Below are 18,356 nucleotides of genomic sequence, written 5' to 3'. Positions count from 1 at the left end.
ACATACACACATACACCTCTCTGAATATCCATGTATATCCATGTAATTATCTTCTTTAGCAAATTTTATGAAATGACTCACTCATATACATTGTTCTATTCCTTACTTTTTCGTATACTAACATTTTTTAGAGCGATTTCATCTCAGCATAAATATCACTTCTGTTCCATTATCTATGCCCTTTTATGAATCACATCAGTGGGCTGCCTTACCCTTTGGCTTTAGGTTGGATTTGGCCAATAAGAGGCATGAGAGGAAATCAGAGGGAAGGAGAAGAGTGAAGGTGAGGTATTTAATCTCCCAGACCTCTCTGTGCTTGGTTACCTCAAGCTGGCTCTGCCTCTACACTGCAGGTCATGGCTCCTGACAGGTAATCCTTTGACTCCAGCTACCAATAATAATTTCCTTCCCTCATTCCTTCAGGTTTAAGGATGGTAATGACCTCTGCTGTCAATAATCCCATGATCCTGCACTATTTCCACTATCTCCTGAAGTTCCCTTTTACCTTGCCCATATCTTTGTAAAAGACCCTTGATTATTTCCAATAATTGTTAATTTGAATAAGCTATTTGTTTTTTGTTGTAGTTGTATTTTACAAGGTAAGAATTTGGTTCTTATATGGATGCCCGTGGAGCCTCTAAGAGAGGTTCGAGTTTTAACTAATATCATTTTGGCAGCTGAATGGAGAACAGATGACAGAGAGAAAGAGTTGGTAGCAGAGAGACCATCGAAGTGGATATTATAACAATCCAGATAAGAGATGATGGCAGCTTGCATGAAGTGGTCAAAGTAGATGTAGGGATGTGGTTGAATAATAGATATATTTTTTAACAAATCTGATAGGATTTTCTGACGGATTGATTTTAGGATATGAGAGAAAGAGAGAGTCCCCCCCAAAACTTCAGAGCTTTTGGTCTGAGCAACTCGAAGAATGGAAGTGCCTTCACCAAAATAAAGACGAGTAGATTTTAGGAAAAAAAATCATGAATTTGCATTTGGAAAAATTTTAATTTTTCAATATCAACTAGACAGTCCAATAGGAAAATATAAATCTGGGGTTTCAAGGAGTAAACATGGGAAAAATCAATACAGAGATGGCATTTACTGTAAGAGACTGGATAAAACTGATAACATTGTGTGCAAAAAGGGAAGGTGAGAGAACTAAGTCTTGGGACAATGATGTTTTGAGGCAAAGGTTGGAAGAAAAATAAACCCTGGAAAAGGACAAAAGCCAGAAGACAGTGGAGTAAGAGAATAATCGACAGATTTTGAGAAGCTACATAAAAAAATTGCTTCAAGAGAGAGAATGATGAATTTTGTCAAATGCTGCTTAGGAGGCAAGTTACAATTGACCAATGAATCGGGTTGCAAGGAAGTCATTATGGGGCTTGACAAAACTATTGTGTGGCAAGAATTCATTATGGAATGGAAGAAGTAGAAATAAAGAGAGTAAATGTAGATTACTCTTTCAAGGGATTCTCATCAAGGTCAACAAGATCAAAAGGGAACAGAAAAAGGGGAAATTGGGTAGTGTCCAAAGGAAGATATATACTTGGTGTTAAAAGAATGTGAAACTTTTCCTCTGCATTTTTCTACTCTCTTTTTAAATAAAAAGCAAGGTTTTCAGCTGAGAGTAAGGAGGGAAAGGAGGGTTGAAGTTTTGCAGACACAGAAATATATGTAATAGCCATCTCAGACAGAGGTCAGCAAACATTTGTCCCAAAGAGCCAAATATCAAATACGTTAGGCTTTATGAACGATAAAGTCTCTCTCACAGCTACAACTTCTGTATTACATTGTAAAAGCAGCCACAGACAACACATAAACAAACAAGCATGACTATGTCAATAAAATTTTATTTATAAAAGCAAGCAGAGATGTATTTGGCTCACAGAAGGTTGCTTGCTGACCTTTGATCTAGAAGAGTGAAAAAAAATGAATGGACAAGAGAAATGCAGAAGAGTTTCTAGAAAGCTCTCAAGGCTGCTTTGAGGGTATAATCGTATATATAAAGTGGGACTAGCCAGGATGGAGCGGTTTTTCTTTAATCACGTTCTAGGTGCTTGTGGGCAGAGGTACCCGTGCTAAAGAAAATGTTGAAAAAGACATGTCTCTTTTATCCTTAGTTTCTGCCAAGATGTGAGCTGCTCTAGTCACTTAACCTCCCCTCTCTTTTCATTCCTTTCATCTTGTGCTTTCTTTTGTATGGTTTGGCATCCTTCTCCGTTCAGCAGCCTGAGTGATTTTCTTTTCTTTTTTTTTTTATTTTTATTTTATTTTATTTTATTTTTTTACATCTTTATTGGAGTATAATTGCTTTACAATGGTGTGTTAGTTTCTGCTTTATAGCAAAGTGAATCAGTTATACATATACATATGTTCCCATATCTCTTCCCTCTTGCGTGATTTTCTTAATTCCTCTCTCAGACCAGTAGTTGCCTGCGTTCTCCCCTTCAGGGTCTCCACTGCATTATGTGCCATATTCCAAGCATGCCTCCCTAGGCCTTGCAGGAGCCAGATCCTCCCTCCTCTGTCTCATCTCGCAGCTCTTTATTCTCTTGTTATTACACTCCATGCATTCTGATCCTGTTTCTGTTTCTCGAATGTCTCAAAGCTTATTCTGTCTTCAGGCTCTTTCCTCTGCTTGGAATGCTCTTCTTCTGAACCTTACCTAAATTCCTGCTCATTTCTCAAGCTCTGTTTAAAACGCCCCGTCCTCTTGGAGGCTTTCCCCAGTCTTATGAATATTCCCCTCCCCCCTCCATACCTCCTCCTACCCACACAGCAACCCATTAATTTTTCCTCTAGGACTCTGCCCTTCCCCTTCACCGGGTTCAACATAATGTTGCATTTATACCTGACGTCATTTGTTTAATGTTTAGATGGCTACTAAAGGATGCACCTCATGAGGGCAGAGTCCACGTACAGTTTGTTCCACCAACACACATCCCGGCATAGCCCCTGATATAGTAGATTTGTAATCAGGATTTACTGGTGAATGAACTAAAGAATTCTCTCAGATCTTCTGCATTTTATGGTTGAGAGGTAAGCTAGGAGCCCCACTGCTACTTTCTGTTACTCCTTGCATTGTTCTGCTCAGGCTGCCATGAAAGAATGCCACACCCTGGGTGACTTAAACAACTAGAATTCGTTTTCTCACAGTTCTGGGGGGTAGAAGTCCAAGATCAAGGTGCCAGCCGAGTTGGCTTCTGGTGAGGAATCTCCCCTCAGTATGCAGACAGTATCTTCTTGCTGTGTCCTCACGTGACCTTTTCTCTGCACAGGCTTACACGGAAGGAGAGCTCTGTGTCTCTTCCTCTTATTGTAAGGACACCAGTCCTATCGATAAGGGCTCCAACCACATGACCACATTTTATCTTTCCTTAAGGGCTCTATATCCAAATATTGTCACACGGGGGGTTAGAGCTTCAACATATCAAGTTAGAGGAACACAATTCTGTCCTAATACTCCTCTGCTCTAGACTGGGTCAGGTTCTCTCTTATATGCTCCCATAGTGCCCTGCTACACACCAGTACACACTAGTCTATTACACTCCACATCTTACATGTCTGATTCCATGTCTCTCTTTCTGCTTGATACTTAAGTTCAGAAGAGCACCAGTTGTATCAGTTTTGCTCAACATTCTATCCCAGTTATGCATACTACCTGACACATAGTAAACACCCAAAACTACTTTTTGAATAAATGAGTGTTTTCTGTATTCAGAGCTTTATCTTACAGAGAAATCCTAATATTTGTGTGCTCCAACTAATTACACTGTCTTATGAGAAATATAATCCTTTGAAGATTTTTCACTTGCTTTCTACAGAGTCAATTTGAAGATAGAAAAACAAATTAAAAATTAAAATACAAAAGGGGGAGCTATAGTTTATGAGTCTTAACACATAGATACAAATGTGTTGTGTCAAACTTGTTTGATGTTGATTTGGACAAAACCATAAAACAGACAATCTGGAGACAATAGAAAAAATGTAAACACAGACTGGATACTAGCTGATATAAATGATTTTAATTTTGCTAGGTTCATGATAATGGCATCATGATATTTTTAAGTCCTTACTTATTAGAGATAATGTATTTACTGGAAAATGACATAAGATATAATATCTTGGATTTCAAAAAATATTCCAGGAAAAAAAAGTAGAGAAGAGAGATAAAATGAGATTAGCAAAGTGTCAATATTTGTTGAAGCTGGGTGATGGAACATAAGGATTCATTTATACTATTCCCTCCCATTTTTATGTTTAAAATTTCTATAATAAAATTTTAAAAAACAGATGAAATGGAAAGAAGTGCTATGCACAAAGTTATTGACTTTTTAAAAATTTTCCATGCAAAATCAAACCTATAATCCTTTAGGGGGATTACTTCAGTTATAGTGATGGTGGAGTATAATGGCAACTGGCCAAAAAATAACTTTGTTATTTTATTTGAACTCACCAAGTCACTGACAAAACAACTTGTCATCCCTGTCAATATTCAGTATCCTGGGGGACAAAATGGAAGAATTTATGTCCCATATTAAAAATCACACCGTGAACTGAATACATAGAAAGGCAACTTGGAAATTTTTGAAAGTATCATCAAGAGTAAATATATAAAGTTTGAAAAATTATGGTGCTTCATATCGATGGTTGCAATAGCATGAAAGGTAGTAAAATCACCCCATTCACTCCTGAAGAGCAATCTGTCTTGAAATCTGTCATGAAGTAGGGGCCTTGTTGAATTTAGGAATTAATTTTTCAAATGTCTGAAGTAATTGCAGTAGTAATATTGAGATAAAAAGACTCCTCCTCATGATGTCATATTGAGCCACTTTATATTATTCCTTATATTTTGTAGGTATGATGTAGAAATGCTCAGAAATGCACTGTCCACAGGGATCTCTTTTATTGTGCCATAAAGATAACTATTCAAAAATAAACTAGTAACCTGAAAGATGGATTAAAAGGAAAATAACTCTTACAAAGTGCCCATTTTTGATATTAACTAATCAAGGGCAATATTCATTCTTTCATTTAACATACAAATAATTTATTTGCATTATAATCTATCAAGTAGAAATTATCCTATAGATAAATTGAGAACCAGAGTATTTTAGGCAATTTTCCCCAGGTTGCGCAGTTAATAAAAGAAGGGCTCTGATTAAAGCCCAGATGTATATGACTCCAAACCTGTTTGCTTAACCACTTGTGTACATTATGTTACTACATTTATGAAACATCCATTGAGCACTGGAGGAGTTATATGCCCTGGTTTAAGGTTGCAGCTTGAGATTTTAAAAACAGGAAGTTGATCTAGGATTACTGGTTGTTTGTGTAGGTGAAATGTCTCAGTCCTTTGGGGTACTATAACAAAAATACCATAGACTGACAACGTAAACAATAAACATTTATTTCTCACAGTTCTGGAGGCTGAGAAGTCCTGGGTCAAGGCACCAGCAGATTCAGTGTCTGGTGAGGACCTGTTTTCTGATTTGCAGATGGCTACCTTCTCACTGTGTCCTCACATGGCAGAAGGTGATAGAGAGTCCTCTGGGGTTTCTTCTATAAGGGCACTCATCCCATTCATGAGGTCTCCACCCTCATGACCTAATCATCTCCCAGATGCTGGTCTCCTAACACTGTCACACTGGGGATTAGGATTTCATCATGAATTTAGGAAAAACAAATTCAGTTCATAACAGAGTCAGACCCCATAATGATCCACGATCTGGCCCTTCACTGGAAGGTTCATGGAACTATTTTGTCAGGTCCACCAGAGTTAATTAGACTCAGGGATCTGACTGCTTCACAACCACAGGCTATCAACTGGTCCTAAGTTAGGAATTAACTAAAAGACTTCTGCCACACAATATTCCCCAACACCAGTTTACATAACTTTAAATAATGTGAGCAGGGACTCAACAAACAGCCAAATAGCAGTTGCTTCAGGCTGTCTCACCACATGTACAGCACAGTTTCCAGACACTCCCCCCCACCACTACCAACACACAGGCTATGCTTCCTTCAAGAGATAAGGTCAAAGTGGGTGAGGACCACTTCAATATGGAAAAACGTACCCCCTCTGGTCCCTGTCTAGCATTTGCACTATACTTGTCACGAGATCCCTTTAAGAGTACTTGGGATCTTTAATGAAAAGATATCTAACTATTTAGAAGAAAGATATTGCCACAATCTCTGGACGATTTTCAAGGTTGTATTTATACTGAGCTTCATCTTTCCAGAATGATCAAAACACTCTCCAGTCTTTGTTACAATTTTATAATAAATTGTGCACATTCTTCTAAAATTTTGGATATCACATGAATAAAGAAATGCATGTATGAAGGTGTATGTGTTATATATATATATATATATATATATTTATATATGTTGGAAAATGTTTGTCTTGCTGTAACATAAACTGTGAACCTTGGTTGATAATCATGTGTCAATATAGGTTCATTGATTGTGACAAATGTACCACTATGGTGTGGGATGTCCATAGCAGGGAAGGTTGTGGGTGTGTGGAAATAGGAAATACATGGAATTCTCTGTACTTTCCACACAATTTTGCTGTGAACTTAAAACTACTCTAAAAAAATTAAGCTTATTAATTTAAAAAAATCTGTCAATGGATTTTATCCTTAAAACACAAGTAATTAATTGTTAACATCATTATTTTTTTTTTCTTTTTTCCCTGTATTTAAGGAACTATTTATGTATATATCTGGTCATAACAGTAAATTAAAATGGAGTTTAAAGCATTTCACCAAATATTTCTCATCTTTTAAAAAGTGAAAGTTAAAATTCATTTTTGTTAAGGTAAACTAACCTATATGTAAATTATACATCTTTCTCATAAGAAAAATTAATTCCTATTCTTGTGTTGGTGACTTTTTGTTTCAGAGATAAATACAAATGTATCATTATTTCCAGCATAAAGAAACTAGTAAAGGAAATGCTTTCACAGTTTTCAGCTTTCCTATTGTCTCCATAGATTCTATCCAGATGAACTTGTGTAATTCAGAGCAAACCAATTATTTCAGTCGTTTCGTATGCTTATATTTTAGAATCAGATCAGTGAACTGAACTGATTAATGGGGAGGTTCAAAAAGAGATCAAAGTTTTTAAGATTTTCCAATGAAGAAAATTACCAGTAGGCTAGACCAAAAGGCTAGATTGAATCTAATTATATGAAAAAAAATCAAATACAACTGCAGTCAGTTTAAATAATAACACATCTATTAAACTGTAATGCACAGAATACAGTTCTATTTTAGGCTCCTTGAGGATTATTTAGAGAAATTAAAATCTTATTTAAACCATTTTGTGCTCAAAAGTACAATGCTTAAAAGAAATATGAACATTATTGAAACTTTTAAAACATAGAAATTTGAAATGGGTACACCTAAGAGTTGCCCCTCCCCAATTCCAAAATTGACTATTTTCATAAACTTTGGTTCATTTATTTTTCTGAATTAATGAACTGAATGTCTCTTTCCCATAACCCCTTACCCCCAGTGGGAATTATTAACCTGGGGGAAGGGGGCGGGGGGAGTTGGTGGCCAGGAAGGGAATAGAAATAAAGTACTTGATTAATTTCTTCTCAGGCCCTTCTTCCCATTTCCACAGTAGAAGAAGGCAAGAATTGTGACTTTGTGTCTAAGCAGAACTAAGTTTCGAATAAGTTACACCTCTTGTGATTCTCAGAGCAATATTGGAGACTACAGAGGATGTGAGTCAGTGTGGAGATTCCTGGTGCTGTGTTCAAGTTCTAAAATCTTTGAATATTAGTGAACCCCACAAAAAGAATCCCAGAAGATCTGATGTATAGATTTTTGAGTTATCTCTTAGATTGAAAAGAATATATGTTGTGTATTCATATCTCTTCTGGATCAAATAACAACTTGATTCCTATTATCCCTGTCCCCACAGAAAAACAGCATCAGAACCAGTGTTGTCTATTAAATGAACAATTTTATAAATTTTCAGTAAATATTTAATATCACAGGTAAGATACTTTATTTTTCATACATCTTTTAAGATATTGATTATGCACCTCATATACTTGAATATTATGATTATTATTCTTTATCCATTTAAGGCGACATTCTTAGGAGTGAGCACAGGGACTTCCTAAATTATTTTCCTCATCAACACAGCCAGCTCCAGCCTGTTTTCCAATATCACAGTAATTTAACAGCTGAGCTGGCAGCAAGACATGGGCCAGAGCTGCAAGGAAAGTGAGAGCCACAGTCTTTTTACCAAAAGCTAAAATGTGCTTTTGCATCTCACAATGGTTTTGCAGCTGCCATTCATCTAATCCCAGCAGAATGCCTGTGCCCAATTCAGCTATTTTCTATTTTTATACATAATCTGGTAACTTTTAACAAAATAAACGGAACTTTCTAATAAGGAGACAACAATTTAATCTTTCTTTAATGGCTCACTGTACACCTGTGTGTGTTCATCAGAGCTAGGCAAAGTTCTTCTGTAGCTTAAGTAATAATCATTGTCTTAACAAGTATGAAACAAGTATAATCATGGAGAATGCAAACCAAGCAGGGATCTTAGGCTGTCAAGACATTCCTTTTCACACATAGCCAGTGTAACCTTGTTTGGTTGATTTTTAAAATTGATTTATACAATGGAAAAGCCACAAAACTGGTATTTTCTAATATTGGTATGTTGTTCACAATACATTGCTAACAGAGACCCTGAAATCAAAGTTAAGTGGGAAGGCACTGGATGTGGCCAACTCTTGATACATTAAGTTACTTCCAAATAGAAAACAATTCAGAATATCTCAAAACACAGTAGCTCCAAATACTCTACAGAGCTATGCCAATTCCAACAAAAAAGAATGAATATTCACCTGCAAATGTACACATTCATTCTGTACTATTTTTGGCTAGACATTAGACACACTCCTGAAGGGTATATTAGTTGTCAGATCATATAGGCCTTATAAAAAGGCTACATCATTGGACTTTATATGTTCTTTTAGTTATCTATTGCTGCATAGTGATTAAAACAGAAAACAGTTAGAGTTGATTCTCACTATTTACAGTAGTTATATTTTATAAAGTCACTGCAAACACAGAAGTAGTGAATACTGAACCATTGCTCCTGGGGAAAACACAGGCTTAGGCTCCTGCAAGCCTCTGGCCACAAACTTTTTATCAACCAACCAATACATAAATTTGTTTTACGTGTATTACTCGTTAAAAACAACTTGTTTAATATATATTGTTGATTCATTAATATTGGACTCGTGGTCAACAGCTCTATAATTCATGCCTGAGAGAAGTTTGTCTAACACATATATTTTCTCCAAAAGGCACATCACAGCCTTCTTGTACTTAGGAACACTAGATGCACTTCAGCACTTTGCTTGGGGCCATTGTAAACAACGAAATCACCATCAAAAAACACCAAAATGCGAAAAACACAGCACCAAATAGACAATGAAAAGGACACTTGTTTACAGTAGGAGACCTTATAGAAGATGGCAGAGATTGCCTTGTTTGATCTTAACTGGGAAGAGGCACAATCATTGGGCCACTCAGATTTTTCACTGCTCTGCACATGGCAGGGAATGACTGTAAAAATTCCATGATGTTGATTTTGTGATTATGAACATATTTTAGCAAGTAGGCAAATTTGCAAATAGAGTATCTGTGAATAATGAAGACAGATTATATTGTTCCAGTCTCTGAGGGACAGGAATCTGAGAATGGCTTAGCTAGCTCTTACTCATTCCTCAGAGTTGAATTTATATGACACTTCCTCCTAGAATCCTGTCCTAGATAAGGCTGAGTTAAGACCTCTCTTTGTCTCTTGTGCCCACTTTTATCATATCACTTGTTAGACTAAGCCATCAGGTCATGGCAACACGTCTTTCTCAATACTCAATTGTAAGCTCCTTCAGGGCAAGAACTGTGTCTTACTCCTCACTATATTTCCAGCACCTTCCACAAGAGTTGGCTTAATAGGGCTCTCAATAATTCTTGAATAGCTCAATAAATTAAAATCTACTTTTAAGTAATGGGGTAGGTAATGTCAACGTGGAAATACTGAAGTACCTCCCAGTGTATTGTGTATTTAATTTTTAGTTATCAATGAAATGAACACATTTGTTTCTTTAAATACTAGCTCTGAGGACTACTTTGCATCAAGGAATTTACAAATATTGTACAAGTATTAACGGATTGAGATAGCTGGAAAAAAAAAGCTGGTAAAATAACAAATGAATAATTATTAACTTTAAATCAGTCAAATCTTGGACTGCTGAAAAATGTATCCAGGTTATTGTCAAGGACTGTGAGAGCTTTCCCTCCTTGCAAGCTAAAATGTTGGCCTGCCATGGTTTCATGAAAGGAGGACACAATGACAGCAGGAATAGAAAGGAAAAAATCATTAGAGACATTGTAACCATTAAAATGACTATAAGTGAATATTTTGAACAACTTTATGCCAATAAATTTGACAACTTAGGTAAATAGACAATTTCATCAGACACATACACACAAAAAAATAGACAGTACAAAATACCGATAACTGTAAAGGAAATTAATATCATTTTTTTCCCACAAAGAACTGTGGACTCAGATAGCTTCACTGTTGAATTCTACCAAGTATTTAAGGAAGAAATAATACCTATTATACACAAACTTTCAGAAATTTGTGGAAGAGAGAACACTTCCCAATACATTTTATAAAACCAGAATAACTTTGTGGTGAAATATTACAAGAAAAAAATCAGACCAATATCTCTCACAAACACAGATGCAAAAATTCATAACAAAATATTAATGAATTCAATCAATCCATGTATAAAAAGGATAATATGTTATGGCAAAGGTAATTTAGCCCAGAAATTTAGCCTAGTTTTTCATTCAAAAATCAATGTAACTCAATACATTAACAGAATAAAAGAGAAAGCCATATGACTTTCTTAGGAGGACAAAAAAAAAAAAAAAAAGGCAAAATTCAACACCCATTCATGATTTAAAAAAAAATAACACATCAAACTAAGAATAGAAAGAAACTTCCCCTTAATCCAAGAAGGGGAATTTAAGAAAGGTCTAATGCTGACATCGCACTAAATAAAATATTGAGCCCTTTTCTCCTGAGATAGGAAAAAAGGTCAAGATATTTACTTTTACCACTTCTGTTTAGCACTGTATTGAATGTCCAAGCCAGTGCAATAAAGTAAAAATATTTAAAAATAAATAAAAAACCTAAAATCTAGGAATAAGTAAAACTGTCCTTCTGTGAAAATGCCATGATTATGTATAAAACTCTATGTAGTCTACAAAACAATAGCTAAAATTAATAAGTTAATTGATCAGGATCACAGGATTCAAAATAAATATATAAAAATGATTTGTATTTTTATCTACTAGCAATAAACAATACCATTAAAAGTAACATTTCAAAGTACTTTATTAAATCCAATGAAATATATGCACAACCTGTATATTGAAAAATAGGATACATTGCCCAAAGGAATTAATGAAGACCCAAAGGGATAGATTTATCATTTTATGTATTGGAAGTTTCAATATTTTTAAGATGTTCTTTCTCTAATTTGCCCCATGGATTCAACACAATCCCTAACAAAATCCTAAAAGGATTTCTAGTAGAAACTGGTGAGAAATTCTAAAATTCTTAAGGAAATGCAAAGAACCTAGAAAATATCTTGAAAAAAAAAATAGAGTTGAAGAAATTACTTGAACTGATTTCAAAATTTACATAACTGTGATTTTGGTGTAAGATAGAGAGATTCATGAACAGAACAGAGTCCAGAAACAGACTCACATATCTAGCCATTTGATAAATTGGGAAAGAAGAGTTTTTTTTTGACAAATGTTGATTAAACAACTAAATATCTATATGAAATATGAAAGTAGACCCCAATTTCAAACCATACACAAAGATTAATTTGAGATAAGTCATAGGCCTAAATTGAAAATTCAGAACCGTAAAACTTCTAAAAGGATCCAATCCTAATAACCTTAGAGTAAGCAAAGATTTCTTGGTAAGGACAAAAACAAAAAACAAAACCACACAACTTTTAGCAGAAGTGAAATGGATTAATTGGAAATTTTCTGCTCATGAAAAGATCTCCCTTAAAAATGAAGATAAACCAAATGCAAGGAGAAATATTCATGACATTTATATGACAAAAACACATATTCAGATTATACAACAACTCCTACAATAAACAATAAAATTATGAATAGTCTGATTTTTTTAATGGATAAATTATTACAACAGGCAATTTCCAAAAAAAAGATATTCAAGTGAACAATAAGCACATGAAAAGGCACTCAAAATCATTTTCGATCAGGGACATACAAATTAAAATGAAAACCACAGGGGCGGGAGGCTCCGCTTGGCGGGCGACACATTCCGGGCGCCGGAGAGCGAGGAAGGCCGGGCCGGCAGCAGGGCCATGAAGCCCCCGGGGGGAGAGCCGAGCGATCGTCCAGAAGCAGCCGCACCTCCACGCAGGCCTTAACAGGATGGCATCTAATATTTTTGGACCCACTGAAGAACCTCAGAACATACCCAAAAGGACCAAGCCCCCTGGGGGGGAAGGAAGTGGTATATTTGATGAATCCATGCCTGTGCAGACTCGACAGCGTCTGAAGCCCCCTGGTGGGAAGCCCAGTGACATTTTTGGCTCCCCAGTCGCTGCTGCTTCACCCATGGCACACCCAACAAACCGAAGGACCACGTGTTCCTGTGTGAGGGAGAGGACACACCGGACCTTAGAGCCGCAGCCAGCGCCTCCCCCAGACAAGAGCCGGCCTGCCGGTGGCCCGGGAGGAGCAGCCCGCGACCAGCAGCTGGCGCCCGCCATCGGCAGCCATGAGCCCAGGCTGAGCCCTAGGCCTCGTTCCCACAACAAAGTCCTGAACCCGCCTGGAGGCAAGTCCAGCGTCTCCTTCTACTGAGACGCTGCTGCGTCCCCCAGAGCCAGACAGGAAACTCGAGAGATAGGATTTCAAAGTTGTAGTTTCTTTAGCCCGAAGAAGCGGGGTGGGGAGAGGGTCTGTTGGGTGGACACCTGAAGCTGCTGCTGCGGCTCCACTGCCATCACGAGAAGCCCGAGATCTCGCCTCCCGGAAACCAAAGGAGGAAACGGGATGCCTGGTGTGGGAGGAGCTCTCGGGTGGGTGGGAGGAGCTATCGGGTGGGTGGGCGGGGAGGCGGTGCCAGGCCAGGTGCACCTGAGGAGTGGGCTCTTCGCGTCCTTGGCGTGTTGGCTAGCTGGGTATCTAGGAATCACTAACATAGTAGCAGAGTTTAAAGCCTTTGAGAGAAAACCAAAGACCACGTGTCCATTGCTGTGGGATAGAAGAGCAAGACACACTGAAACCCTGGCGGGGTGGGGAGGCGGGTATCTGGATAGAGCCCTGAGGTCCTGACGCCGTTTACCCTTCAGGGACACGGTCTCCGTTCCTGCGACTTCGGCCGCAGTGTTTTTCGCTTCAGTTCCACAGATTTTCTTGAAACATCTTCATTGCTTTTCCTCATCAGCTGTCAACAAAAAACCAAAATGTTGTTCTCAGTCTTACGCTTTATGGAAAGATTTTGCACCCTGATCTCCCGAGGTGTCCCGCTTCTGCCCTCTCAATCCTTGGCCAGATCTTATGTAGAAATCTCTCCCTTTCATCCAGGAGAGACTGGTTTGGGGCTCTTTACAGGCAGTTTTGCTTGTGAATTGTTCCTTTTTTCCTCATCAGCCTCAAGTCCGGGCCTTTGTTCCTCACCAGAGATGTGGACAGTTCCCTTCACCAGTGACACTTCCTTTCTGCAAGGGCACTAACTTCTACAGGACTTTAAAACTACCCAGATATATCCAGGCAATGGGATTGTTTAACTCCTTCATGTGTCTTCCTTTATATTCCTGCTGACAGTGGGAAGAAGAGATGCTTGAGAACCTTGGGTTCTTAGGTTTGGATTCTGTCATATTAGCTCAAGAGCTGTTCTCAAGTACCAGCTTTACATCAGTAACTGTTGACTCTGGTCTGTTTCTGACACATTTCTAGAAAAAAGTCTGTTGCTCAGGTACACCAAAGAGGAAGGAAAGTTTTCTTAGGCCACCCTTTATAAAGCTTTGCAGAACCTCTGGACCATATTCACAGTTTCCAGATGAGGCTTAGATACCTTAGGCTAAGACATTAAATAGTTTGGCAGTAAAGTCTCAACCGGCCCATTCCATGGTATTTGCCAGCAAAGATAATGGGCTGGCAAGGATCGTGCTGCTGTAATCTGTCAGGCAAAAGTTTCTCCCATCGAGCCTCTAAAGGGCTATGGTCTCGGTTCCTGTACTGCAGTCACGTGGGATCAACAGTTTGGGTTGGAGTGCCTACAAAGCTAATGCAGGTGCTAAAAATGTCTTCATCATTGTTAAAGTGCAGTCGCACTCCTAGTGGCCGGGACACTCACGTGCCTGCAGGAGCTCCCTGCCAAGTTCTGCATCCTCCACCAGTGCTGGGGGGTTCGCACGGTGCTTTGCCAAGCAAAGACACTTTGCCTTTCTGTCCCCCTGCTGACTTTGGAGCCAAGAGACACTGATTCCATGTGACTCTATCAAGAGCTTCCTATCTCCTCCATCCTTCAAATGGTCATTTATAGGAAAGTTGTCTGGAATTCAGAGCATTTTTTTCCACATTAAAAAATATCATACATGGTGGTTAGCTTTTAAGCTCAAACACACTAACTTAGTTAGTTAAACAAACTAACTTGTTTAACTTATAGTAAGATGTTCCAAAAGTAGAAATGAACTGCTATTTCTAACTTTTTTTTTTTTAATATACAAGAAGATGATTTGTGAATTCCAAATTGGATCGCCAAGAAGACCCTGACGTGCTGCTGGCCCTCGGGGCCTCAGTATCATGGTCAGTTACATGAGGGGAAGAGCTTTCTAGATCTGTCCCCTGACAGGGACTTCTGGGGCAGAGCTGGGGATAGAGGCCTGGGGGAAGGAGGAAAAAAACCAGAGCAGAGCCTCTGGGCAGCAGTGACCACATCGCCTTACTTTTGTCCCCATCTTCCGTCTTCCTTTCCCTCCTTGGGGCCGTGGGCATGGCTTTAGAGAGCCCCGGGCAGCCTGGTCCCTGGGAGGAGCAGCAGAAAAGTTTTTGCTCCTTTGAACCTGATGGGGGAGGCCATTTGCATTTGGAAAATGCTCTGTACATTAGGAACTACCTGTATTTGGAAGCTTCATTAACTCTTGGCATCCTTTTCTCAACCTCCAAGCTGCATTAAGAAACTACTCATCTGTATTTTTATTAAGCCTTAAAACTTTTATTATGTGCATTTGGTGCCAACTTTTTGTAAGGCTGTATCAAAAACAACAAACCAGTGCTCACATGGCGATGTAACTTTGAGAGGAGCATTCTGTTATTTTTACAAGGCAGGAGTGGGTGTAGCCGTTGAATTAAACTTAGCAGTCACATACTGAGTCTTTGCCTGTTGGTCGTGTGCAGTGTGTGTGTGTGAGGGCGGGCAGGCGGGCAGACGTGTTTCCTCCACATCTATTCTCCGGAGTGCCTGAACTCTGCTCCTTTCCGCACAGATTTTCATTGGTTGAAGGGGTTTGTCTTTTTTTTTTTTTTTAAACCAGAAGATGCCCAAATTAATCTTCTCAAAGTTTATGGATTTAAGATTTTTTTCATTTGAAAACCAAAGACTTAGCTTCAAACAGAATGGACAGGAATGTGGTAGTGTTCTTTTTAGTTTCCATAAATTGACGGTAATGCTTCTTTTTTCTCTTAACACCACTTGTTTTCCTGAAAAACTTGCCTCTGAGTTGACTTTGAAACTGCCATGAAAGCCTGGCAGTGAGTAGATGAAGTGCTGAACTATTAGAATCGATCTGCCTGTAGATTCAGGTCCTGTAGAGAAAGCATAGATTGTTCTTCCTTCTTATATATTAGCTATTTTCATATGTCCTACAAGCAAACTTAATATCCTTATGTGTATTAAGTGGACTCAGGGTGATGGAGCTTCTCAGACTCCTGCCTGGAGAGCTCCACTAGAGGAAGCTTCCTTCTAGAAGCCTGCTGCATCAGGACCAACTAACTGGACAGCACTTCAGAAAGAAACCCAACATAGGGGACCTGACACTCTCTTCACCTGTTCGTCTGAGAGCATGTTCCCAGAACAGGGCTAGCCACTGGCACCAGTACATCACCTATTTGTAGCAGCTGCTCCAGCCACAGGCAAGCACTGAGGTTTTGGAGTGTCACAGCCTGTTTGTCTCCAGAGGCCAGGCAGTGGCTGAGTCAGAGGCGCAAGGTGCGCTCCCATGCGTTATGGTGAAGAAGTGGAAGACATCTAAGGGTTCCCTCTTCAGGTCCTATGCCCAGAAATACACTGACTCTTTGGATGGAGCATAACTTGTTCTAATATCTTTGTGAGTTGAACCCTGCAAGGATGTCTACACCTCCTCCTATGTTATCCCATTCATTTCTTCTGAACTTGTTATATTTTTAATCCTTAGCATTCTTGGAGCTCATGCATGAAATATTTCTGTTCCGTGTGTGACTACAAAGTGCTATCTGAACTTCAACTTAGGAAGAAATGAGAGGGACATTACAGGGACCTAGGTGATATTTTAGCAGGCATTTGGGGTAGATACTTTGAAATTAAAGTATTGACAGAACTTTTGAAACCTGTGTGCCCATCTTACATTTTAGGGTCTTGTAATGAGAAAAAGAAAAAGTTGAATAGCAAATTATCTTTACAGATCGCAAAGGAGGCAAGTTCTAATTCAGTTAGCTTGAGCTCTCAATAGTGTACTAGTATTCTTTAGTAAGCATCAAGAATTATCCAGCATATAATTTTGTTAAAACTCCTTTTTCTTTAACCAGCTTCAAGTAACAAATCTGCCCAAGCATGTTAGTGATAAAAACTAATAAAATTGATGCCAAGTCAAAAAAAAAAAAAAAGAAAGAAAACCACAAAGAGATATCTTTTCACATCTACTAGAGTGACAAATAAACAAACAAACTACACTAAATATAGGATGGAATGTGGAACAATTGAAATTCTCACATACTGTTGCTGAGAGTATAAAATGAAAACCACTTTGGAGAATCATTTGCCAGTTTCTTATTAAAATTAAACATACATCTACTCTACAACCCATCAATTCTGCTCTTTGGTATTTACACAAATGAAATGAAAATACATATCTACAATAAAGATTTATAACTATATTCATAGAAGTTTTATTCATAATTGCCAAAACCAGGAAACAACCCAAAAGTCTATCTACAGGAGAATGAACAGATTGGGATAGTTTCATACAATGGAATACTAGTCAGCAATGTAAAAGAATAAACTACCAATACACATGGCATTCTCAAAATTATTTGGCTAAAATGAAAAACCCAGATAAAGAAGAATACATTCTGTATGAGTCCATCAGTATGCAATCTGAAGATTCATAAAACTATTCTACAATTACAGAAGTCAGAAAATCATTGCTTAGGGAAGGGGAGTTGAATCAACTGGAAAAGGACATGAGGGAACTTTCTGAGGTGAAGAAAACGTCCCAGGTATTATTTTGTGTTGTGAATGCAACAGTGAATAAAATAATCAAAGCATGTCAAATTGAATACTTAAGATTTGTGCATGTTATTGTATGCCAATTATGCATCAATTTAAAAAGCACTGAATTTACTTTATTCTTGAACTGATTTTACTCCATTTATAGCTTTCTTTCTTAGTAAATGACAGCACAAACAGTTGTTTCAGACAAAAACCTAGGAATTCTCTTTGAATCTGCCCCTTATAACCCTATTTTCTATCATCGAATTTTCCTGAATCTGTCTTATAAATTATCATCACGGTGCATTTGGACTAATAGCCTGCTAACTGGTCCCTCTGCCCCACTTTGCCTTGCAATCTATTCATCACAGTTTATGTAGTATGATATTTTTATAAAAACAAATGTAGGGAAGCTTTTAAGGTTTTCATATTGATCTTATGAAAAGTAACAAAATATTTAATATTACTAATATTTTCTACAAAGTCATACATAACTAAGGACTAAATTTGTGTCATAACATTTCTTTGAAGACCAAGTAATAGCCTGGCCTCACAGATATCTAACAAAAATTCAATAATAATGACAATTTATTGACTCTCAAAGATTTGCCAGGGACTGTACTAGGTGGTATATACATAATCTCTAATTTCATCAGCCTCCAATGAAGAAACAGAAGTTTATGCAGGTTAGTAACTTCCAGAAGGTTAAGTTCATGTGTGGTGAAGCTGGAATTTAAAATCAGGTCTGTCTGTCTGCTGAATTTCAACGATGTTAC

At 38.0% G+C, this 18,356-nt stretch overlaps 1 pseudogene across 1 annotated transcript; it reads left to right on the top strand.

The window, feature by feature from the left end:
* Window positions 1-356: 356 nt before the first annotated feature.
* Window positions 357-12,971, top strand: LOC307064538 (jupiter microtubule associated homolog 2-like; annotated as a pseudogene). The gene is made up of 3 exons: window positions 357-370; window positions 586-732; window positions 12,391-12,971. The product of its transcript is annotated as a jupiter microtubule associated homolog 2-like (transcript).
* Window positions 12,972-18,356: the final 5,385 nt, after the last annotated feature.

Source organism: Hyperoodon ampullatus (assembly GCF_949752795.1).
Source record: "Hyperoodon ampullatus genome assembly, chromosome: 2".
Classification (NCBI taxonomy): domain Eukaryota; kingdom Metazoa; phylum Chordata; class Mammalia; order Artiodactyla; family Ziphiidae; genus Hyperoodon; species Hyperoodon ampullatus.
This window is presented reverse-complemented; position numbering and strand designations above follow the sequence as displayed.